The sequence below is a fragment of the Triticum dicoccoides genome, chromosome 5B (genome assembly GCF_002162155.2).
Source record: "Triticum dicoccoides isolate Atlit2015 ecotype Zavitan chromosome 5B, WEW_v2.0, whole genome shotgun sequence".
Lineage (NCBI taxonomy): Eukaryota > Viridiplantae > Streptophyta > Magnoliopsida > Poales > Poaceae > Triticum > Triticum dicoccoides.
Genome location: NC_041389.1, coordinates 447,590,169 through 447,614,160, shown reverse-complemented (window position 1 = coordinate 447,614,160; position 23,992 = coordinate 447,590,169).

Below are 23,992 nucleotides of genomic sequence, written 5' to 3'. Positions count from 1 at the left end.
TGAGCTTCTTTGATTTTCTCCACAAGGTTGGGTTGTATTTCCAAGTTTGATATGGTGCCTTTTGCTACCATTATCAAGTTGAGCTTGGCAAATTCTTGATGGAATTCGGGCCTCAAGCTGTGCAGATAGTTTTCGTCGGAGCTCGGGTTCCGACTAAGGGCATCAGCCACTACATTTGCTTTCCCTGGATGGTAATGGATACCAAATCATAATCATTTACCAACTCCAACCAACGTCGTTGCCGTAAGTTTAGTTCTGGCTGTGTGAAAATATATTTGAGACTTTTGTGATCCGTATATATTTCACATCGATTCCCAAGTAAGAAATGCCTCCATTCCTTGAGTGCATGAATAACTGCTGCCATTTCTAAGTCATGAGTGGGATAATTTTCCTCATGCTTGCGAAGTTGCCTTGAAGCGTAGGCGACAACCTTGCCTTCCTGCATCAACACGCATCCGAGACCCTTTCTGGACGCGTCACAATATACTTCAAAATTCTTGTGTATGTCGGGTACAATTAATACCGGTGCTGTCGTTAACTTCCGCTTTAGCTCTTGGAAACTTTTCTCCCAGGCTTTTGTCCATTCAAACTTCTTATCTTTCTTGAGAAACTGTGTCATAGGCTTGGCTATGGTGGAAAATCCTTCAATAAATCTGCGGTAATATCCTGCCATTCCCAAGAAACTCCGTATGTCCGTTACGCTGGCTGGTGACTTCCAGCCAAGTACGGCCTTGACTTTCTCTGGGTCCACTGCGATACCGTCTTGGGTCAGCACGTGGCCTAGAAAGCCTACTTGTCTTAGCCAAAATTCGCACTTGCTGAACTTGGCATACAATTGGTGTTTTCTTAGCTCTCCTAGCACAATCCTGAGATGTTCTGCGTGCTCTTCTGGTGTCTTGGAGTATACCAGAATATCGTCGATGAATACCACGACGAACTTGTCCATAAACTTCATAAATACTTTGTTCATGAGGTGAACAAAATATGCTGGGGCGTTAGTTAATCCAAATGGCATCACTGTGAACTCGTACAGTCCATATCTGGAGGTGAAGGCTGTTTTGGGGATATCTTCCGTTCATACCTTCAATTGATGGTATCCTGACCTTAAGTCAATTTTTGAGAATACCTTGGCCTGAGCGAGTTGATCAAACAAATCGTTTATCCTTGGCATCGGGTATTTGTTTTTGACTGTGACCATGTTAAGTGCTCGATAGTCAATACACAATCTCAGCGTTCCATCCTTCTTTTTGGCAAATAAAATTGGTGATCCCCAAGGTGAGGAGCTGGCTCGAATGTATCCTTTTTCCAGTAATTCCTTTATTTGTTTCTTCAACTTGATCAACTCGGATGGTGCCATTCTGTATGGTTTCTTGTATATGGGGGTGGTTCCTGGTGCTAGCTCAATGCGGAATTCTATTTCTCGATCTGGTGGCATGCCTGGTAGTTCGTCAGGGAATACATCTGGAAATTCACACACTACTGGAACCTTGTTTAGCTCAGAAACGTCCACCTTATTTAATCTCGGTTGCCGGGGTATTTTTCCTTCCTTGGCTGATACTCTTATTGTCTTCCCTTGGTGGTGTGTGAGAATTACGGTCCCATTGAAACAGTCGATAAAACCCTTATTGGTGGTTAGCCAATCCATCCCTAGGATGACATCCAGTCCTTTATTTTCCAACACAATAAGATTTGCGTGAAACTCCAAGCCTTCGAACTCAATGACCACATTTTGACAGTAATTCTGAGTAACTTGCTGAATCCCAGGGGACTTGATGATCATGGATTTCTCCAAAGGAAGCATCAAAAAATTATTTTGCAAAGCAAAATTTTTCGAAATGAAAGAGTGAGAAGCTCCAGAATCAAACAAAACCATTGCAGGTATTGTGTTGACAGGAAACGTACCGAGTACGATATCCGGAGCATTTTGTGCCTCCTCTTTGGTTACGTGGTTCAGATGACCCTTCCTGTGGTTATTGTTGGGATTGAAATTGTTTCGCTTGGGCGCGGAATTGTTGCCGCCGTTGTTCGGCTTTGGGGTTGAATTCCTTGGCTTGGGGCACTGTTTGGCATAGTGCCCTTCTTCTCCACAAGCGTAACAAGTAACGCCGGGGCGATAGGTGAATTCCTTGTCCCTTGCATGAAAATTCTTGATTGGGCATGAGACATTGGATGAGGATTTGTGTGTCCCACCCTTTTGAAAATCTGTCTAGCTTCGGTGATTGCGAGCATGATTAGTCTGGTCCCTTTTTCGCTTGCGGATATCTTCCAGACTGCGTCTCTCATTTTCCAGAGTAATGGCTTTGTCCACCAGTGTTTTAAAATCAGGAAAAGTGTGCACGACCAGTTGGCATTTAAGCGCGGGCGCCAGACCATCAAGGAATTTCTCCATCTTTTTGATTTCAGTCATACGCTCTTCATTGGCGTAGCGGGACAATAGAGTAAATTGACTGTTGTAATCTGACACTGTCATGTTCCTTTGTTTGAGGTCATCGAACTCTCTCTTCTTGATTTTCATAATACTCTTAGGAATGTATGCACCACGGAAACCTTCCTTGAAATCATCCCAGGTTATGTCATTTTCGTTGGGATGCATGTGCAGAAAATTCTCCCACCACGATGCGGCTGCTCCTGTGAGATAGTGCGGAGCATACAATACCTTCTCGGGTCTGAACATTTTGCAATAATTAATATTCTCTCCATATCTCGAAGCCAGTCCTCGGCTTCAAGAGGTTTGTCAGTGTGAGAAAATGTTTGAGGACGTGTCTTCTGTAGCTCAGATAACTTGGAATGCTGCTGATATTGTCCATGGTGATTTCCCATGTTGATGACTTGGTTCATTATTTCACGATGTTGTTGCTGACTCTGTTCATAAAGGCGGCACATTTGTGAAAGTGCCGATTCACTGCCCTGTTGGCTTGACTGTCCCTGAGTGAACTCGTTGCTGGGTTGTGCATCAAAATTTTCCTCTGGTGGAATTGGCATGGAGCGAGTCCAAGGACGAGACATTTTTCACTCTGGGGATACATTTTGTAAAATCCATAAGAAAAGCGGAAAGAGTCGCAAAAACAATTTCAAAAAAAATGCATAAAGCTGGCAAATAAAACTAAATAACCCAGCTTACTTAAGAAAAACAAATCGACTTGCGCACGGAGAAGGACTGCTCATTACATATCTTACACGCGGGCGGTAATTATACAATACATCACTCAGGATATGCATACATAATCCTGACATGTTATTTAGGCTAGTGCACTTCTCCAGATCCTACATGATGCGCAAACAGGCTACTTCTCACAACCTATGTACATATCTTACAAAGCGGTACATTACATGGCAGCTAGGCGTACTCAGGCAGAGATGTTGACGACCTCCTTTGCCCTGCCGAGGGCGAGGCGTAGCGAGGTTGGGGACTCGACTTCCTCCTCGCTAATGGGCTCCATACGCGTAGTGTTGCGCAGAGTGGACGGAGCGGTTGCCAGGGGCGGAGCTACACGTACAGGAGTGGGCGCGAAGGGTGGTGCAGTGCGCGCTGGAGTGGGTGCAATGACTTGGTTGAATTCTTCGGTAGAAGGCAGGCGACGAGTAGGCGTATAAGATGCTGAGGATGAGACCAAAGTCAGTGGCGGTGCGATGGGTAGGAGCTCCCTCCTGTTGGCGGCACAGCCATGAACTGAGTCCATGCGGGTAGCTACAAAGTCGTCCACCAGGTTGTCGAAGGCTGCCTCCAGGGCCCGGAGATACTCAATGAGCATCTCAAAAGCCTCGTCTCGTTCTCCTCTGGGGCAGGAGTATGCGTAGTGACAGGTGTATGGCACATGGCATGGAAGATAGCGGTAGCGACGAGTCTTCATCACGGGGAGGACATCCCTGAGACGAGCTATCGCCTCGCGGGCTGCCATCTGCATAGCATGCCTCTCCGTAGGCATGGCTCTTCCCACGAACCGGAAGTGGCGTAACTCACCACGCCCTCCCTTGAACTGCACCGCAGCCTGGTGCATGGTCAGACTGTCGTTGACTCGGTGCTGGCAGAGTGTGAAGACTGGGCGCACAGATGGCCCCATCGCGACCTGAACGATGAAGGAAAGAAGCTTGATGAACCCATCGGGCACGTTGGCGAAGGTCTGAGACTCGCAGCTGTTGTCGGCCATCTACAAAAGTAGGCAAAAATTCTGCATGGTCAGATCATAAATTTATGCTGACTGATAGAAAATGACTACAATTGCAAAAATATAAATTAGCTCTATCATGCTAATAACCAATTAGCGATCGCACCTAGTGGCTTCCTACAGTCAGCCTGGCTCTGGTACCAAGCTTGTCACGACTGGTTTTCCAATAAAAATATTTATTGAGAAACCAATCTTTTGAGTCCAGTATGAGAGAAATCCTCCTCACTGGTAGATAGATTCTTGATACAATAAGCCAGTAGCATAAAATATATTACAGGGTCGAACTACGGTTGCTCAACCAAATTATTACAAGCACGCCAATAATTATACATAATGGCGGACATGACACAGTGGTGTGGAGGCATACTACTGACTCGAGGATAGGGCGGTGGTGGAGAAACACAGCGGGGAGAGAAATACAAGACTCTAAGTCTGTCATCTCATCGAGCGTCGAGGTGAGGCTCGATGAATTTATTTGGTAGTGGAAGTGGATATAAAACAGTGACCAAATCCAGGGTCGCACGAGACTGACTGGGACTCCTCTAGGTGTCGGACTCGCTATCAAACTCTTCATCCATGAGATCGCCTTCGTCAGCATCTAGCCAAATCAACAAGCCAGTGAGTACTTTGAAAGTACTCGCAAGACAGTTCGGACGTAAGATATAACAAATGCATGCATGGATGCGTCATGATTAATTCACCAATGTACAATCAAAAAAATTAGCATAACAAGTAAGTAAAAGGGAAACGGCGGTAGTCCGCCTGAAATCCCAACAAACCATTAATAACTACCGATCGGGTGTCTGAAGCGACGCCTCGAAAGGTGAACAAATAAAAATAAGGAAATGATGCCACAGTCGGGCGTCTTAGCGACACCACATAAAGGGCTTTAAAAGAAATACCACAGTCGGATGTCGGGGCGACATCACAGAAAGGGCTTTAAAAGAAATGCCACAGTCGGACGTCGGGGCGACATCACAGAAAGGGCTTTAAAAGAAATGCCACAGTCGGACGTCGGAGCGACATCACAGAAAGGGCTTTAAAAGAAATGCCACAGTTCGACGTCGGGGCGACATCACAGAAAGGGCTTTAAAAGAAATGCCACAGTCGGACGTCGGGGCGACATCACAGAAAGAGCTTTAAAAGAAATGCCACAGTCGGACGTCGGGGCGACATCACAGAAAGGGCTTTTATTCACAAGTAAATAATACTCATAATAAACATTTAATTCATGGGAATAAATGGGTTAGTCCATCCACAGGAATAATCATTTAACCGGAATTAGCACTCATGCGAATCACCAGAGTCTCTGCCATCAAAACTGACATTTGATTAGGATAAGATAATATCGATCTAGGACAGGGAATAGATGATTTGGAGGAATATATGACTCTGCAGAGTTTGTACAAAATTTTTCCCATAGCCAACGGATTTCCGTAGTCAAGAAGGACTAGTTCCGTTTACGATATTTCGGAAGAAAACACATCTAACCAGTACACACCCATCCTACCTCTCGATGCTAGGAATCACCCTAGACATCGTCCAAGAAAAACTTTTGAGACGGGGAGATCACAATCTCGAATAGCATGGGATCAAATTTATATACGCGCGCTCTAAGGGGTGCCCCCCTCTCGGTCCCAACCGGAAACACCCATGCCCCCTGACCGGATGACTGGCTTTAATCCAGGGCCATGGAACCATCATCACGGCCTCTCCTTTTGGTGTGTACCAGAAAAGCGGTTTGCAACTTACTAAACCATATTCCTTGCGGAAAACATGTGGTAGTACAAGGAAGGAAATGAGAGGAACTGGACCGATACGGTTTGACACTGAAGTCACATAGTCTGGCATAAGACTGGCATGCTACGACACTGCCATCTTACCCATCCTCATGCCAACACATGGCCATTCATACTCACATCCATCCACTTATGGATCATCGAACTCACTTACCTCAATATTGCATAAAATAATGTTCATCGATATGCTCCTCAACATGCCATGAAACTAACTAAATGCAAAACATGCCAAGACACTCATCATATCAAAAGTTCAAACATGCTTGCCTTGTTCAGAGTAGTCGGAGCCTAGCTCGGTGAAGTTCGCGGCTCCGTCACCTCCTTCGGTATCTACGGTATAAAGAAAATATATGCGCTATCGTAAATACCAAGGAGTGCACAAAAAGTATTCCAAATATTTTTCAAATAATTCTGATAAAACACTAGACAAAATTTTAAAGAGAACAGAAAAAGAATCAATCAAAAATACTTTTCTGTTTAAAAGTTATAAAGGTTTTTGCCCAGGGACTCATCTGTAATGAAACAGAAAGTTTCCAGGGGCTAGCTTATAAAAACAGAAACGCTTCGGCAGAAACTACGCCAGCCCAAAGGGAAAACGCATTTTTCCCGAAGGCGCTTTCAGAAAACGATTCAATAGAGAGGGCAGAGAGGCTGACGGTGGGGTCCCACTCGTCAGGTTTGAACTTTCAAAAAAGGGGGGGGGGGATGAAGCTCGTCGGCGCCCGAGAGCCGCGGTGGTCGCCGGTGGCGATCTACGGCGAGGTAGGGGGATCGGAGGGTACCTCCGTGCTCAGGGCGCCATTCCGCGTCGGTTGGTGGTGGTGGTGGTCGCCCACGAGTACCACGTCGACGGCGAGCTTTGCTCCGGCGGACGGCGGCTCGGGTGGCCGAGGGACTCGTCGGAGAGAGCTGTGAAGATCAAATTGAAGAGGGGGTTAGGCTCCTGGTAGCTAGAGGGAGTAACGAACGGGGTTTGGGCGCCGGAGATGGCCTCACCGGAGCGAATCGTGGTGGAGGCCGAGGCGGATCGGGGCAGCCGGAGTTGGGGGAGGAGACCTCCTCGAGGACCTCCTAGTGGCCTGGCGGGGCGTTGGTGAGGAGCGGTGATGATGCGTGCACGAGGGTGAGCTCGGGGGCCCTTTTTATAGGCGGCCCGAGGCGGTTGTCGTGAACGGGATAAGTCCGGCGAGTGCTTACGGCGGTGCTGTGGTTGGGCAGTGGGATTAGGGGCTTGGGCAACGCCGTTGAGGTCCACCGGTTCCATTTAGGTGCTAATCGGGCTGGGATTTAGTGCTATGGGCGAGCTCGACGGAACAGGGGTGGCGCGGCCCGTCGGCGGCAGGGAGCATGTTCCGTGCTTGCCGGGCCACGACGACGGTGCCACGGGCGTGCGCTGGCATGCATGAGGCCACGCGGAGAGCAGAGGGGCGCTGGGCGGCGCCGAACGGCGTTCTGCCGTGGTGTGCCTTCTGTCGGCCGCCACGGGAGGTCCCGACGCCGCAGAAGATGCCGGCGAGAGCGGGCCAGCGTGCCACCGATGCCAGGAAGGCTCCACGCACGCGTGTGAAGCTCCGGACAAGAGGGAGGGGCTGCGAGCATCGAGCCAAGTGCACTGTCTACGCGTGATAGAAACTAACGGACGAAAACACTGAAAACTGAATTTCTGAATATGAACAGCAACAGTGCATGCCAAGTGTTCGACAGAATGAATTTGGCCTCTGGGGATTTTTCCTTGAGCTGATTTTTGGTGGAGTGGCTACTCATTGCTCCAGTAGGCTGCCTGATTTTTGGTGGAATTTTTGGAGCAGTGTAGATATGAATTTCATCAAATTTGGCAAATCTGGTCCAAACTTGCAGAGACTGAATTTTGAAAAATTTGAAAAGAGGAGGAGTGGATCAAGATGGTTCTGGGTTGTGGGTACAAAGAACTATCCAGGAGAGTTGGTTTGAGGTCAAAACTCAATGCAATAGGGTACTTGCTTTGAAAATCACTCAGGCTCCAAATAATTTTCAGAATTGATTTGAGAGAAAAAAAATTAGAATAAAATCCAAAACTTGCTTGGATTAGTTGGGACAGAGAACTTAGGTTAATTACATGGAGGGGAGGTTTTGGAGGGGTTTTACCACATGGGCAAAAATGCAAAGTCATGGGTGGTTTTCAAGATATGAAAATCCCAAATTTTCATAGAGTTTCATTTTAAAAGAAAAAGATTAAACTCCCAAAATGAATTTGAGAGGGAACCAACAGAGAAGAAGTTTCAAAAGATCAAACACCAAAGTTTGAAAAAAATAAAATCCTTGCCAAAGCAAAGGAAGTTTTTTAAGAGGAAGGTTTTCTGAAAAAAATTTAAATGGCCTCTTTTCAAAAACCACAAAGTTTTTGATAAAAACCAAATTAAAATTTTGGAGTGTCACAAGGTGCCACCACTGTGCACTCCCCACCTCGAAGGCCAAGATCGCTGACTCGCCGGGCCAACAACGATGCCGACTCCACTGCGTCGTCGGACCCGCGAACTCGTTGCGACCAGCGCCAAGTTCTCCACGAGCGACAGCAAGAAGATGCTCGTACTCGTATCGAGCGCCGAAGAGAGACGCGGCGTCAATCAGACCTGTGCGCTGGGCCCACTGTTGACATGCATGCGCCCGGGGAACGGGGCGACCTGCCGTACGCGGTAGGTTGTCCTGCATTTACTCGTGAGCTGCGGCAAGTCCAGTGGCCCAGTACGAAGAACTTCAAGCCAGATATACCGGAGAAGTACGACGGCAGGTCGCATCCGTCAGAGTTTCTCAGCATCTACACCATCACGGTGCAAGCTGCTGGGGGACGAGACGACAAGATCCTTGCCAACTACTTCCCGCTGGTGCTCAAATCCAACGTCAGATCCTGGCTCATGCACTTGCCGGACAACTCCATATCCTCCTGGGCAGAGCTATGCCATCAGTTTGTCGGCGCCTTTACCGGCGGCCACAAACCACATGGCCAAGAGAGTGACCTCCACTTGCTCGCCCAGAAGGAGGGAGAAACCCTGCGCAAGTACATTAAGATATTCAGCCGTGTACACTACAACATCCCAGATGTCCACCCCGCCGCGGTCATCAGCGCGTTCCATCAGAACGTGCGCAACCGCATGATGCGGGAGGAGATGGTGATGCGCAAGGTTAAGGACGTCAGTGAGCTGTACGCCCTAGCTGACAAGTGTGCACGTGCTGAGGAGGGAAGGAAACTTCCCGGAGAGATCGTAGGAGCAGGAGGGTCTGACAGTGATGACTCCACCCCGGCAAAGAAGAACCGGCGGCGGAACAACAAGAAGAGGAAGTTGGCTTTGGGTGATTACTTTCCGGTAGAGCTCCCCAAAGCCACCGCCAAGAAAATCCCCAAGGTCGACGGCAAGATCGCTGAGGAGCAGTCTGCTCCGGCAGACCCGAGGGTCTGTTCCGTCGAAGCAAACGCTCCCGACAAGTTTTGCTCCGGCAAGCTTGCCGGGGAACATCAGGCTCCGGCAGGGCCACCAGTCCTTGCCGTAGAAGCGGATGTTCCCGCAGCAGCAGATATGCCTTTAGTCCTTGTCGTCGAGCCTCAGGCTCCGGCATGGGCACAGCAGATTGTCCGTTTCCTTCAGACAGGAGATCTTCCCGAAGAGCCAGAAGAAGCTGAAAAAGTAGCCCGGCAGTCAAGTATGTACCAGTTCTTCAACAACGAGCTGTACAGAAGGAGACTCAACAGTGTGAAATTGAAGTGTATTATCCGGGAAGACGGACAGAAGCTGTTGGCAGAGATACATGGAGGCATATGTGGTCACCACATTGGCGCAAGAGCACTTGCCGGCAAAGCGTTCCGGCAAGGTTTCTTCTGGCCAACAGCCCTCCAGGATGCAACTGCACAAGTAACCAAGTGTGAAGCGTGCCAGTTCCATTCCAAACAGATACACCAGCCAGCTCAAGCTCTCCAGACGATCCCTTTGTCCTGGCCCCTTTTCGGTCTGGGGGCTCGATATCCTCGGCCCCTTTCCCCGATCCGTCGGGGGCTTTGAGTACTTGTACGTCGCCATCGACAAGTTCACAAAGTGGCCGGAAGTGGAACCAGTGAGGAAGGTGACAGCACAGTCAGCAGTCAAGTTCTTCAGGTCGATTGTTTGCCGCTTCGGAACCCCCAACAGGATCATCACCGATAATGGCACGCAGTTCACAAGCTGCACCTTCATGCAATACGTCCAAGACCTTGGCGCCAAGGTCTGCTTCGCTTCTGTTGCTCACCCAAGGAGCAACGGTCAAGCGAAGAGGGCAAACGCTGAAGTGCTGCGTGGACTCAAGACCAGAACTTTCGACAGGCTGCACAAGTGCAGAAGAAACTGGATCGAGGAGCTGCCGGTGGTTCTTTGGTCGATCAGGATGATGCCAAATCGAGCCACTGGTCAGACACCCTTCGCTCTAGTCTATGGAGCGGAGGCAGTTACCCCCACAGAACTCGTATACGGATCGCCTCGAGTGCTCGCTTATGATGAGCTCGAGCAAGAGCGGCTGCGTGAAGATGACGCGCTGCTCCTCGAGGAAGATCGTCTTCAGGCTGCTGTACGAGCTGCTCGATACCAGCAAGCTTTGCGCCGCTACCATAGCCGCAAGGTTAGAGCCAGAAGTTTCGAGGAGGGCGACCTTGTTCTTAGGCGCACTCAGTCCACCAAGAATTCCAACAAGTTGACGCCAAAGTGGGAAGGCCCTTACCGGGTGAAACGAGTCACTAGGCCTGGCGCTGTCCACCTAGAGACCAAGGAAGGCTCTCCAGTGAGCAACTCCTGGAACATAGAGCATCTTCGCAAGTTTTACCCGTAATGGCGCGGTTGTCGGGCCCTGCTCCGGCAACCACCTTTTTGTACAAGTCTTGCCGCTGTTGCATGTAACCCTTTGTACAAAGCCAGGCGCAGACCCCGTGCACAAGTGAAGCGCTGGCGCCCTAAGATATAGCATGCATGCAAGTTTGAGTCTCGTCCTTAGTTAGGGTTGATAGTGCCTAACAGCAGCTAACCCCTAACTTGAGGTCGGGTGTGCGTGTCCCTTTTTTGCCATTCTCTTGCTTCCCTTGGTTCGCAGGTTTCACGTATCCTGGTCAGAACACTTGAGGGCGGAAAGAGAGGAGGAGGGCAGATCTGCATCAGGACTCCGGCAAGCCACTGTTGCCGGAGGCGGCAAGCACAAGAATTCGGGTCCCGGCAAGCCAGAGTTGCCGGGGGCTGTGATCCCAGATAAGTTTTTCATCCCTCATCATGCATTCTCTTACGGACTGAGGAATGCGAAACCTCCCTTCCTCCCAAAAAGCTGACGTGCTCCCTTAAATACTAGGCCCTAGAGCGCGTTCCTAGGGCCAAGTTTGGTCGAAGCCGCGGCAGCAAAGGGGCGATGCGAGGAGCCCAAACCCGCCTCGTCCTTGTCTCCGCCAAGAGCGTGAGCAGGGTCGGGTGATGCGGAGGACGGCAGGGCCTATTGCCGAGCAAGAATGTCTATCTTAAGATACATAGGACTCGCTCCCTGACGCGGGTTCCACCGGCAAGACAAATGACCCGGCAAACATCCCCTTTTCATTAAAAGCATTCCGCTCAGGTACAGTTCAGAGAGAATGAAAAACATGAAAGATGGGATTACAAGCTTTAAACGCAGCTAATGCCCGAGGGCTTACAAGTTGAAAAAAGATAAGATGCCCGTAATCCCTTTCTTGTTCCTATCTTCAGGAGGTAGGACAAGGAGGCGAAAAGGGCAAACAGAGCGCCTAGACGAACTACGGGTGCCAAAAGACACCAGGAGAACGTCCCGGGGCGGATGGTGACGGCGGCGCCAGAGGTGGAGCTCGAAGATGAGGCACTGGGACGTCAACACGCTGTCGAGGGCACCATGCCCTCGTACTCCGAGTTGACGGCCTTCCTGGTCTCCCTCTTTCTCTTCCGCAGCCTTCCTACGCCAGCCGCCCAAGGAGACGACCCCGAGGAGCTCAAGGGGAAGGCGCCACGTATGATGGGGTCACCGGCACCGCCCGGAGCGGTGCCCGACACCTAGTCGGACCCGTCATCCTACCGGGCGCTCCCCTCTTCACCACCGCTACTACCCTTCTCGTCGCTCTCGCTCGAGGAGAAGCCTTTGCTATCCGAGGAGCTCTCGACGCAGCATCTTGCGCGAGTACCGAAGCGCCCGAAGACCTTGACGGAGAGGAGACCACCCCCCATTAACTTGAAATGGAGGGTGGTCCCTCCGTCAAGCTGTGGATGCGGGCAAACGTCTTCCATCCTCGGCCAAGATACATCACATCAGGAGCTGGGAAATCAACGCGGACTCGCGTACCGCTGATCCCACAGCCCCTCATGTGCAACCTCAGAGTTTCAGGCGGATCCGCCCCCATCTCACTGGCGAAGGGAGTCGGGAGTCGGAGGCGACGGCGAGGCGGCCGGTGTAGCCTGACGAAGAACTCGCAAGGATCGTCTCCGACGCACCGCCCCGTCCGCCTCTTCCCCGCGCGCCTCGACCTCGACCTCTACCTCGCCCACGGCCACGCCCCTCCCTCTTCCCCTAGCGGCTGGCTCCGCCACTGCGGGAGGAGGAGGGACGCGTTGCCTAGCGGCGACCCTCGCCGCCACCGTCGAAGGACCAGGAGTTCCCCTCTCCATGGCAATTGGGAGAGGAGGAGAGCAGAAGCTGAAGGAAGAAGGAGATGTGGGCTTTTGTTCCCCCCCTCCTGCTCCTTATAAAGGGGCGGAGTGGGGGCTCGACCGCCCCGCTCGACCAATCAAGACGTAGGGGGAGCAGGGAATCGGGCCCAACCCGCTGCCTTGAACCGCGACGGGCCAGATTCCCGCCCCCACCGTCGCCGCCCCAAGTGCATGGAGGCCGTGTGGCGGGCGTGCAGAACTGAGGAGACGGGAGAGGCGACCTCTCCCCACCCTGTGATCGTGGGGAGTGGACGCCTCGAAGACCGTGCCTCGGCCCCATCCAGCAGAGGAACCACGCCTCCACGCCTCCCTCCGTTTATGGTAAAGATGTGAACTGCCTACGATCTCCCCCACTATGCCGCATTTAGCGTGCGGAGTGGGGAGTGGGCGTTGTGGGTACAGAGTTAAGATATGGCGCTGCCTGGGCCGCGCGTGCCCGTGCACTGTTTTGGGCCTGACCCAACAACGCTCGGCACCATGTGTGGCCCAGGCCCGGGGGCTCCTGTCGGTGTACTAAAGTAGGGGTACCTTAGTACCCCAAACTTGTGCACGGACGGTCGCAGCGTCCCGCGGCAAGGCTTGCCGGGCGCCCGCCAAGATCATCAGTTCTTCCTTTGAAGCCATTCAAGGACGAAGTATTCAAGCCAAGGCCCCGGCAAGAGGAGCTTGCCGGGAAGCAAGAACAAGGCCCCGGCAAGAGGAGCTTGCCGGGAAGATAGAGCAAGGCCCCGGCAAGAGAGAGCTTGCCGGGAAGATAGAGCAAGGCCCCGGCAAGAGGAGCTTGCCGGGAAGATAGAGCAAGGCCCCGGCAAGAGGAGCTTGCCGGGAAGATAGAGCAAGGCCCCGGCAAGAGGAGCTTGCCGGGAAGATAGAGCAAGGCTCCGGCAAGAGGAACTTGTTGGGAAGAACAGCCGAAGCCCCGGCAAGAGCCGCTTGTCGGGCGCGACAAGACAGAGGCCGCGGCAAGGCACTTGCCGCGGCAACCAGCCACTCAGTGCCCGCGCTCCAGCTCATCCACCCACGTGTCGCCCTGGGGCTCTCCCCAGGCGCACGTGGCGAGCGGCTGTGCAGCCAGGGGTACGTGGAGACCAGCGGCGATGGCAAGGCAGCCATCATGGCGGACGGAGACGTCCCTGACGGTCCCTTTTCGCACTGTTTGGGTGACTCAGACGGGCATTTAATGCCCTTGTCCCCTGCCGTCAGGGTTAGGTATGATAGCACTGTACAGACAGCTGTACCAACTACAGCGCATTTTACGCTTTTACCCCCGCCTACGTTGCCACCTGTTGGAGACCCCTTTGCATATAAAAGGACGCCCATGCGCAACGTAGGGGAGGTTGGACATTCTAGGGCTAGACACCCCATAGTTCTTGCGCTCGGTTCAGTAGCTCCCATAGCTCCCGAGCACGAAAGCAATACGATCACAAGTAGCAGTAGGGTTTTACGCATCCTTGCGGCCCGAAGCTGGGTAAAATCGCTCGTGTGTGTGGCCTCGATCTGCTCTTTATGCGACATCCGCCCCCCGCCGAACCAAGAAGGGACCACGGTCCCATAGGTGTTCGTGGAGCGAGTTTCCCCGACAATAAGACTTTTAGGAATATGCGCCCCACGAAAACCTTCCTTGAAATCCTCCCAGGTTATATTATTTTCGTTGGGGTGCATGTGTAGGAATCTTTCCCACCACGATGCAGCTGCTCCAGTGAGATAGTGTGGTGCATATAGCACTTTCTCAAGATCTGAACATTGTGCAATAATTAATTTTCTTTCCATGTCTCGAAGCCAGTCCTCGGCCTCAAGACGTTTGTCAGTATGAGAAAATGTCTGGGGACGCGTCTTCTGTAGCTCAGACAACTTGGATTGCTGCTGATACTGTCCATGATGATTTCCCATATTGATGACTTGATTCATTATTTGCTGATGTTGTTGCTGACTTTGCTCATAAAGGCGGCACATTTTGGAAAGTGTTGTTTCACTGTCCTGTTGGCTCGACTGTCCCTTTGTGAAATTGTTGCTTGGTTGTGTGCCATAATTTTCCTCTGGTGGAGTTGGCATGGAGCGCGTCCAAGGACGAGACATTTTTCACTCTAGGGATACATTTGCAAAACTCATAAGAAATGAAACTGAGTCGCAAAAATCAATAAATGCACAAGGACAGGCAAAAATTAAAAAGCTCTAGGATTTTTAAAAAATTAGAAATCGATTACGCATGGAGAAGGACTGCTCATACATATCTTACACGCAAGCGGTAATAATACAATACATCACTCAGGATATGTCCTGACATGTTATTTAGACTAGTGCACTTCTCCCAGTTCCTACATGATGCGCAAACAAGCTACTTCTCACAACCTATGTACATATAAACATATCATACAAGCCGGTACATCGCATGGCAGCTAAACGTACTCAGTCGGAGGAGATGGTGAGGATCTCCTTTGCCCTGCCGAGGGTGAGGCGCAGTGAGGCTCGGGACTCGACCTCCTCCTTGCTGATAGGCTCCAGACATGAAGCGCTGCGCTGAGTAGATGGAGCGGGTGCCCTATATGGAGCAACACGAACAGGTGTGGGCACAGTGGGTGGTGCAGAGCGGGCTGGAGTGGGCGCAATGACTTGGTTGAATTCCTCGGTGGAAGGCAGGCGACGAGCAGTGGCGAGAGTGGTAGGTGCATAAGATGCTGAGGACGAGACGAAAGTCAGTGGTGGTGCAGTGTGCAGGAGCTCCCTCTTGTTGGCGGTACAGCCATGGACTGAGTCCATACAGGCAGCCACGAAGTCATCCACCAGGTTGACGAAGGCTTCCTCCAGAGCCCGGAGATACCCGACGAGCATCTCAAAAGCCTCGTCTCGCTCTCCTCTGGGGCAAGAGTATGAGTAGTGGCAGGCGTACGACACGTGGCATGGAAGGTAGCGGTAGCGACGAGTCTGCATCGAAGGAAGGACATCCCTGAGACGAGCTATCGCCTCACGGGCTGCCATCTGCATAGCATGCTTCTCCGTAGGCATGGCTCTTCCCAAGAACCGAAAGCGGCGTAACTCAACACGCCCCCCTTGAATTGCACCGCGGTCTGGTGCATGGTCAGACGGTCGTTGACCTTGTGCTGATGGAGCGTGAAGACTGGGCGCATGGATGGCCCCATGGCGACCTGGATGATGAAGGAGAGAAGCTTGACGAACCCATCGGGCTCGTTGGCGAACATCTGAGACTCGCAGTTGTTGCCGGCCATCTACAAAAGTAGGCAAAAATTCTGAACGATCAGATCATAAATTTATGCTGACTGTCAGAAAATGACTACATTTACAAAAATAAGAATTAGCTCTATTTTGCTAATAACCGATTAGCGATCGCACCTAGTGGCTTCCTACAGTCAGCCTGGCTCTGGTACCAATCTTGTCATTTCCAATAAAAATATTTATTGAGAAACCGATCTTTTAATTCTAGTGTGAGGAAAATCCTCCTTACTGGTAGACAAAACCTTGATACAATAAGCCAATAGCATTTAATATATTACAGGGTCGAGCTGAGGTTGCTCAACAATTATTACAAGCACGCCAATAATTATACATAATGGCGGATATGACACAATGGGGTGGCTTACTACTAACTTGCGGTAAAAGTGGTGGTGGAATAACACAATGGGATGGAGAATATGACTCCTAAACTGGCGGCTCATCGAGCATCAAGGTGTGGCTCGATGATTTTCTTTGGGTAGCGGAAGCGGATATAATACAATGACCAAATCCAGGGTCGCACGAGACTGATTGGGACTCCTCTAGGCGTCGGACTCACTATCGAACTCTTCATCCATGAGATCGCCTTCGTCAGCATCTGGCCAAATCAACAAGCCAGGTGAGTACTTTTAAAGTACTCGCAAGACAGTTCGGACAATAGATATAATAAATGCATGCATGAATGCGTCATGAGTAATTTAACAATGCACATTCAAATCAGTATAACAAGGTAAGTAAAAAGGGAGTCGGCGGTAGTCCGCCTGAAAACCCAACATAAAATAACTGAAAGACCGATCGCGTGTCTGAAGCGACGCCTCGAAAGGAAAATAAACAAATAAATCATGTCGCAGTCGGGCGTCTAAGCGACACCACTTAAAGGGCTTATATTGAAAGTGAAAGACATGCGTGCCACAGTCGGACGTCGGGGCGACATCACAGAAAGGGCTTATATTGAAAGTAAATAACAGTACTACCACAGTCGGACGTCGGAGCGACATCGCAGAAAGGGCTTATATCAAAAGTAAATAATAACAATGCCACAGTCGGACGTCTGAGCGACACCGCAGAAAGGGCTTATATCAAGAGTAAATATTAACAATGCCACAGTCGGACGTCTGAGCGACATCGCAGAAAGGGCTTATATCAAGAGTAAATAATAACAATGCCACAATCGGACGTCTGAGCGACATCGCAGAAAGGGCTTAAATTCATTATTCATAACGTGCAAGAGTTAATGCTCACCGGAAAATATTCAACACATGATAATTGACAGGTTAGTCCATCACAAGAATAAACATTAACCGGACTTAACACTCATTTAGCTCACCAGAGTTTTTGTCACCAAGTCTGACAAGATAATAAGGACACAGAACTTGGACATAGATAAGATGATATAAGGAATTTTTGACTCTGTAGAGTTTGTACTAAAATGCCCAGAGCCAACGGATTTCCATAGTCACGAAGGACTAGTTCCGTTTATGGTATTTCGGAAGAAACACAGCTAACCAGTACACACCCATCCCACCTCACGTTGCCAGGAATCACCCTAGACAATGTTCAAGAAAAACTTTGAGACAGGGAGATCACAATCTCGAATAGCATGGGATCAAATTTATATATGCGCGCTCTAAGGGGTGCCCCCCTCTCGGTCCCAACCGGAAACACCCATGCCCCCTGACCAGATGATAGGCTTTAATCCAGGGCCATGGAACCCTCATCCCGGCCTCTCGATTTGGTGTGTACCAGGAGAGTGCTTTGCAACTTACTAAGCCATATCCCTTGCGAAAGTGGTAGTACGGAAAAGGAAATGGACGGGAACTGGACTAATACATGCTGACACTGGAGTCAAATAATCTGGCATAAGACTGGCATGCTACAACACTGCCATCTTACCCATTTTCATGCCATCACATGGCCATGCAAACTCATTTCCATCAACTCATGGATTTCCGAAACTCACATGCCTCAACTTTTCACGTGATATAATTTTCATCGAGATGCTCATGAACATGCCATGAAACTACTTAATGCAAACATGCCCAAACACTCATCATATCAAAAGTTCAAACATTCTTGCCTGGTTCGGAGTAGTCGGGGCCTAGCTCGGTGAAGTTCGCGGTTCCGTCACCTCCTTCGGTATCTACGATACACAAAAACACACGCACTATTGTAAATACCGTGGGGTGTGGAAAAGTAATCCAAATATTTTTCAAATAAACCTGATAAAAAACTAGACAAAATTTTGAAGAGGACAAAAAAGGAATCACTCAAAAATCCCTTTCTGTTTAAAAGTTATAAGTGTTTTGGTCCAAGGACCTTTGTGTAAGGAAACAGAAAACACTCAGGGGGCAGAACAGAAAAGTGCAGAAAATAATTCAGACTGGAAAGCGCATTCGCCAGAATACGCTTTCAGAAAACGGTACAAAAAAAGAACAGAGAGGCTGATGGGGCGGGTCCCACCCGTCAGGTTTGAATTTTCAAATGAGGCGGCAGAGCTCGTCGGCGCCCGAGAGCCGCGATGGTCGCCGGCGGCGATCCACGGCGAGGCAGGGGGATCGGGTGGTACATCCGTGTTCAGTGCATCCTTCCGCGTCGGTGGGTGGTGGTAGTGGTCGCCGGCGAGCACCACGTCGACGGCGGCCCTTGCTCCGGCGGACGGTGGTTTGGGTAGTCGCGGGCCTCGTCAGAGAGAGCTGCTGGGGTCAAATTGGAGTGGGGGTTAGTCTCCTAGAGGTGCCATGAGGCTACGGGCAAGTCTAGGGCGGTGGAGGAGCTCTCACCAGAGAGAACGCTGCCGGAGCCCGAAGCGGACGGAGGTGGCCGGAGTTGAGGAAGAAGGGCCCCTCGAGGCTCTTCCAGTGGTTGGGCGTGGTCTGGTGAGGTGGTGGAGATGTGCGGGGTCGAGAGCGAGCTCGGAGGCGCTATCTATAGCCGGCCCAAGGCGGTTGCCGTGAACGGGATAAGTCCGGCGAGCGATTACGGCGGCGCTGTGGCTGGACAGTTGGTTTAGGGGCTTGAGCATCGACTAGACGGGGTACTGATTCCATCCCGGTGCCTAACTCAGCAAGGCAGGGGCGGTTACGGCCTGTCCCCAACGGAACGGCCGTGCGACACGTCGGCGGTAGAGAGCGCGCCCTGCGCGTGCCAGGCCAAAGCGACGGTGCTGCATGCGTGCGCTGGCAAGGGAGATGGCCACGCGGAGCTCCCAGGTGGCTTGGGCGGTGCCGAACGGCGTTGTGCCGTAGGGTGCCTCTTGTTGGCCGCCACGGGAGGTTCTGCCGCCGCGGAAGACGCCGGCGCAGGCGGGCCAGGGTGCCACCGATGCCAGGAACCAGCCAAGTGCGCGTGCGGCGCTCTGGACAGGGAGGAGGGGCCATGCGCAACGCGCCAGGCGCACAGTTGACATGTGACAGAACACTGACGAAGAAACGACACTGAATCTTCTGAATCTCTGAATTCTCTGAAAATGCATAGTAACAATGCTGGCCAGGTGTTCGACAGAATGATTCTGGTATGTGGGAGGTTCTCCTTGAGCTGATTTTTGGTGGGGTGGCCTCTCATTGCATCTGGGGGCTGCCTGAATTTTTGTGGAATTTTTCGAGAAGAGGAGATATGAATTTCACCAAATTTGACAAATCTGGTCCAAACTTGCAGAGACTGAAATTTGAAAATTTTGAAAAGAGGAAGAGTGGATATTGATGGTTCTAGGTTGTGGTTACCAAGGACCATCCAGGGGAGTTGGTTTGAGGTCAAAACTCAAATGCATTTAGGTACTTGCTTTGCAAATCACCTAGGCTCAAAATAATGGACAGAAAAGAATTGGGGAAAGAAATAAATGAAATAAAATTCAGAAATGGGTTGGACTTGTTGGGACAGAATATTTGGATTGCCCCAAAGTGGAAGGAGGGTTTTTGGGAGGTTTTACCATGTGGGGCAAGGTAAAATCATGAGTGGTTTCAATATAAGAGAAGACACAAAACTCCTAGGGTTTTCTTTTAAAAGAAAATAAATCCCAAAGAATTTAAATTTTGAGAAGAGGGCAACAGAAGAAAGGTTTTTAAAAACCAAACACAAGGTTGAAGAAGATGCCAAAATAAAATCCTTGCCAAAGGGGAAAAGTTTCTGAGAGAGAGATTTTTGGAAGGGTTTAAATGACCTTCTTCAAATCCAACAAAGTTTTTGAAGAAAACCAACTAAAAAAATTTTGGAGTGTCACAGCGTGGCTCTACAGGCGAGCAAGGGCCAGGGGCACGGCGGCTCGGGCGTACGCACGTGCAAAACGCACGCTCTGGGCGCGTCCAGCGCACGCACGCCAGGTGCTCGATGCAATGCCAGGGCGTGCTAGAGGTCTTGGGTGAGGCCGGGGTTTAACAGGTCTAGGTTAGAGTCGTCTAGGAGCTTAGTGGAGTGCTTGTTTGTCCAGAGGTGCAAGGTTACAGAGCAAAAACAAAAATCATGCCAAAACTGTCCATGCACTCAAAGTGTTTGGCAGAATGCCAATGGCATCTAGGCAACTCTTGGGGTGGCCAAAATATCCAGATCATAGTCTCTTTGGATGAATAAGAGGGTGGTAAAGTTAGTTTGGCAAAACTAGAAACTTGTTAGTGCAAGATTTTAAGAAAACCAATTTTGGACAGAAAGTTAAGTCATGGACCAAAAATCTCCCAATGGGTCCAATCTCCTGGACTTAAGGGTTTTGTAGGATGGTTTACAAGCAGGAGAAAGAATCAAGGTAAAAAGGGCAAGCAAAATATGGTTGCAGTAGAAAATGCCAAACTGGGCCAGAGAGCAAAATAGGATGATTTGCTCAAAATTTTCAAAGAACATCACTGGATTTTTGCATAAGGTTGAATAATATACTACTACTAACATTCCATAATTTTGGTGGGTGTTTTAAAGAAATTTTTAAATAGGTTGTAGTGCAAAAGTGCAAACTGGACCAGATTTAAAAACTTGTGGTAAAACTCAAAATCTCCAAATGATTAAATAATATTTTTGCACAAAGGTGATTTAGGGACATCATAGGTCATCCCCAAATTTTTGGTGGGATTTCTCAATGAATTTATCAAAGGGTTGCAGTGCAAATGGGACCCTAAACCTTATGAAAAATCATTTTTAGAGCAACATAGCTCAGGGAAAATAATTATATAAATAATTCTACTGATAAAAGAATTGTCTTATTTGAGAGGGTAAACAAGTCCAATAATAATTGAAAGTTTTTACTAGGGGTGAAATCTCCACAACTTAGAAGAAAAGAGAGGTCTGAGATCAAAAATAAATCCAGAAAAATAGAAATTTAATTTCTTGGCAAAAGTTTAATAAACAAAACATGGTTAAATTTTTGGGGTGTTACAGTTGATGGGGACGGACGGCTTTGTCAACTTAGTCAATATGAATGATTCTAGCTCCAGTGACCGTACGATGTCCATCCAACGGTCGTAGTGCTTCTTCAACCTCTGGTCTTCTTGCTCCAGCCGCCCAAAGCAGCGCCGGTCCTGCCGCATGCTCCTCCCTCCCGTGGCCGGCTGTGCTGCCGCGGATGCCTCACCGCCCCCTACTATTCCCACCGCTGGCCAGGCCCTGCAACGACGGCAGCCTCACACCGCAGCCAAACCAGTGAACCCTCGTACTCCTCTCCACGCGTGCTTTCACTGCCGCATCTTCCCCGGCTCCGCGTCGTCCCCTTCCTAGGCCTCGCCGTCGTCCACCGCCGTGGTGCTCTCCACGCGGCATGGTCAACGTGGTCAAGGAACGACTTCCATCGAAAGAGTACTGTACGTGAAGAGGCCGACAGCTGGGTCCACGGCCACAGCCCAGTTTTTTTGTGATTTGCCAAGTAAGTCGCTTTGTCAGGCCTGTTGGGCTGCAAATCTTTCAAGACGAGGAGAGCTTTCATTCGGCTGGCCGAGAAAATGGCCCATAAGTAATGAGAAATGGGTTGTACATTTTTAAAACACATCAAACCGGCAATTAGTTTCAAATATCTTTTTTTCATTTCAAGATTTTAAATTACATTAATTTTTATGCGTGGAGAACTTGTTGGATTTTATATTGATATACATTTATTTTTAAAATCAGTTTGAATGTGAGTCGAAATTTCGGGATTAAAAACAGTTCGGACTGCACCAAAATATGCAAAATTTCATATAATTTTTTAACCGTGGCCACAATTTGGGCTGTAATGCTAACAAAAAGAATATGGGCTCCAAAAAAACCTTAAGAATTAGCTAATGGGCTGAAAATTATTATAAATAATGGAAGATGGGATGTATGTTGTTTTCCACATATTTGAGGCTTTCCTAAAAAAAGGTTGACGCGCATGCAGTGACTGTTGGATGTCCATCCAACGGCCGTCGTGCTTCTTCAATCTCTGCTCTTCCTGCTCCAGCCGCTCAAACAAGCGCCGGCGGGACTGCCTGCTCCCTCCTCCCCGCGGCCGGCTGTGCTGCCGTGCAGGCCTCACCGCCCCACCGTACTCCCATCGCTGGCCTAGCCATCCCTCTATTCACCCACACCTGCTGTTATTCTCCGGCGACGGCAGACGATCCATTAAACCCTCATACAGTCGTACTCCCCTCCGCGTGGGAAACAACTTCCGAGTCTTCCCTGCATCTATGTCATTCCCTTCCTAGGCCTCGCCGTCGTCCACCGCCCTGGTGCTCTCGGCGCGGCCTGGTCAACGTGGTCAATGACCGACATGCATCTGAAGTGGACTGTACGTGGAGAGGCCGACAGCTGGGTCCACGGCCACACGCATGGACATCAGGGACCCACCAATAGGTCCTCTGTATTTTGCGAAAAAAACGTTGCTGCCGCTGACAGCTTGGACCCACCAGCTATATCTTCGCACGCAAGGAAGTGCCTCCTTATTACGCACAAAAAAATGAATACTCCCCCTGTTAGCTGGGACCCAGTATAGTGGCAGGCTGACTTGTGGGCCTACTAAGTTGATGGGGACGGAGGGCTTTGTCAACTTAGTCAATATGCACGATTCTAGCTCCAGTGACCATACGATGTCCATCCCACGGCTGTAGTGCTTCTTCAACCTCTGGTCTTCTTGCTCCAGCCGCCGAAACTAGCGCCGGTCGTGCCTCGTGCTCCTGCCTCCCGTGGCCGGCTGCGATGCGGCAGAGGCCTCACTGCCCCTACTACTCCCACCGCTGGCCAGGCCATCCCTCTACTCACCCACACCCCCTGTTACTCTGCGGCGACGGCAGCCTCACACCGCAGAGAACTAGTGCCCTCGTACTCCTCTACGCGTGGGCATCCACTGCCGCGTCTTCCCCGGCTCCGCGTCGTCCCCTTCCTAGGCCTCGCCATCGTCCACCGCCCTGGTGCTCTCGGCACGGCGTGGTCAACGTGGTCAAGGAACGGCTTCCATCGGACGTGGACTGTACGTGGAGAGGTTGACAGCTGGGTCCACAGCCGCAGCAAGGAAGTGCCTCCTTATTACGTGCAAAATAATTATTCCTCCACCTGACAGCGGGGCCCCACCTGACGGGCCACCGTATTTTGCCCCCCTGACTGTTGGGACCCACCAGCTACATCTTCGCACGCAAGGAAGTGCCTGACAGTCAGGACCCACCTGGTCGAAGCGTACGTAGCGTTGTCATTCTGGTCGCGAACATGTATGTACATATATACTGGTCGATTTAGAGGCGCGCACGTAGCATGTACACGTACGCACAGCGGTCAGGGTGCAAGAAATAAAATACGGCCACATATGTGTACATATGGGCGGGGTCTCGAACGCCTACTCGCGCATACGTACGACGAGGGCTCATGTACATGGCTAGGTCGGAACGGAGAAACAGCGTCGTCGTCATGTTCATGGGGAGGCAACGGAATGCGTCGTGTTCATCGAGAGGGCTTGGACGGAACAGGCGATGGAAACGAGGCCTGGCGTACCGCATAACAGAGGAAACGGCCTTGTGTTCGACCGGCCACGTTCGAAACGGGATCCTGTTCATCGGGAGTGGTGTGGCGTACCGCAAAACGGAGGAAACGGACCTCCTACGATCGAAACAGGGGTCCTGTTGATCGGGAGGGGTGTGGCGTACCGCAAAACGGAGGAAACGGACCTCCTACGGTCGAAACGGGGGTCCTGTTG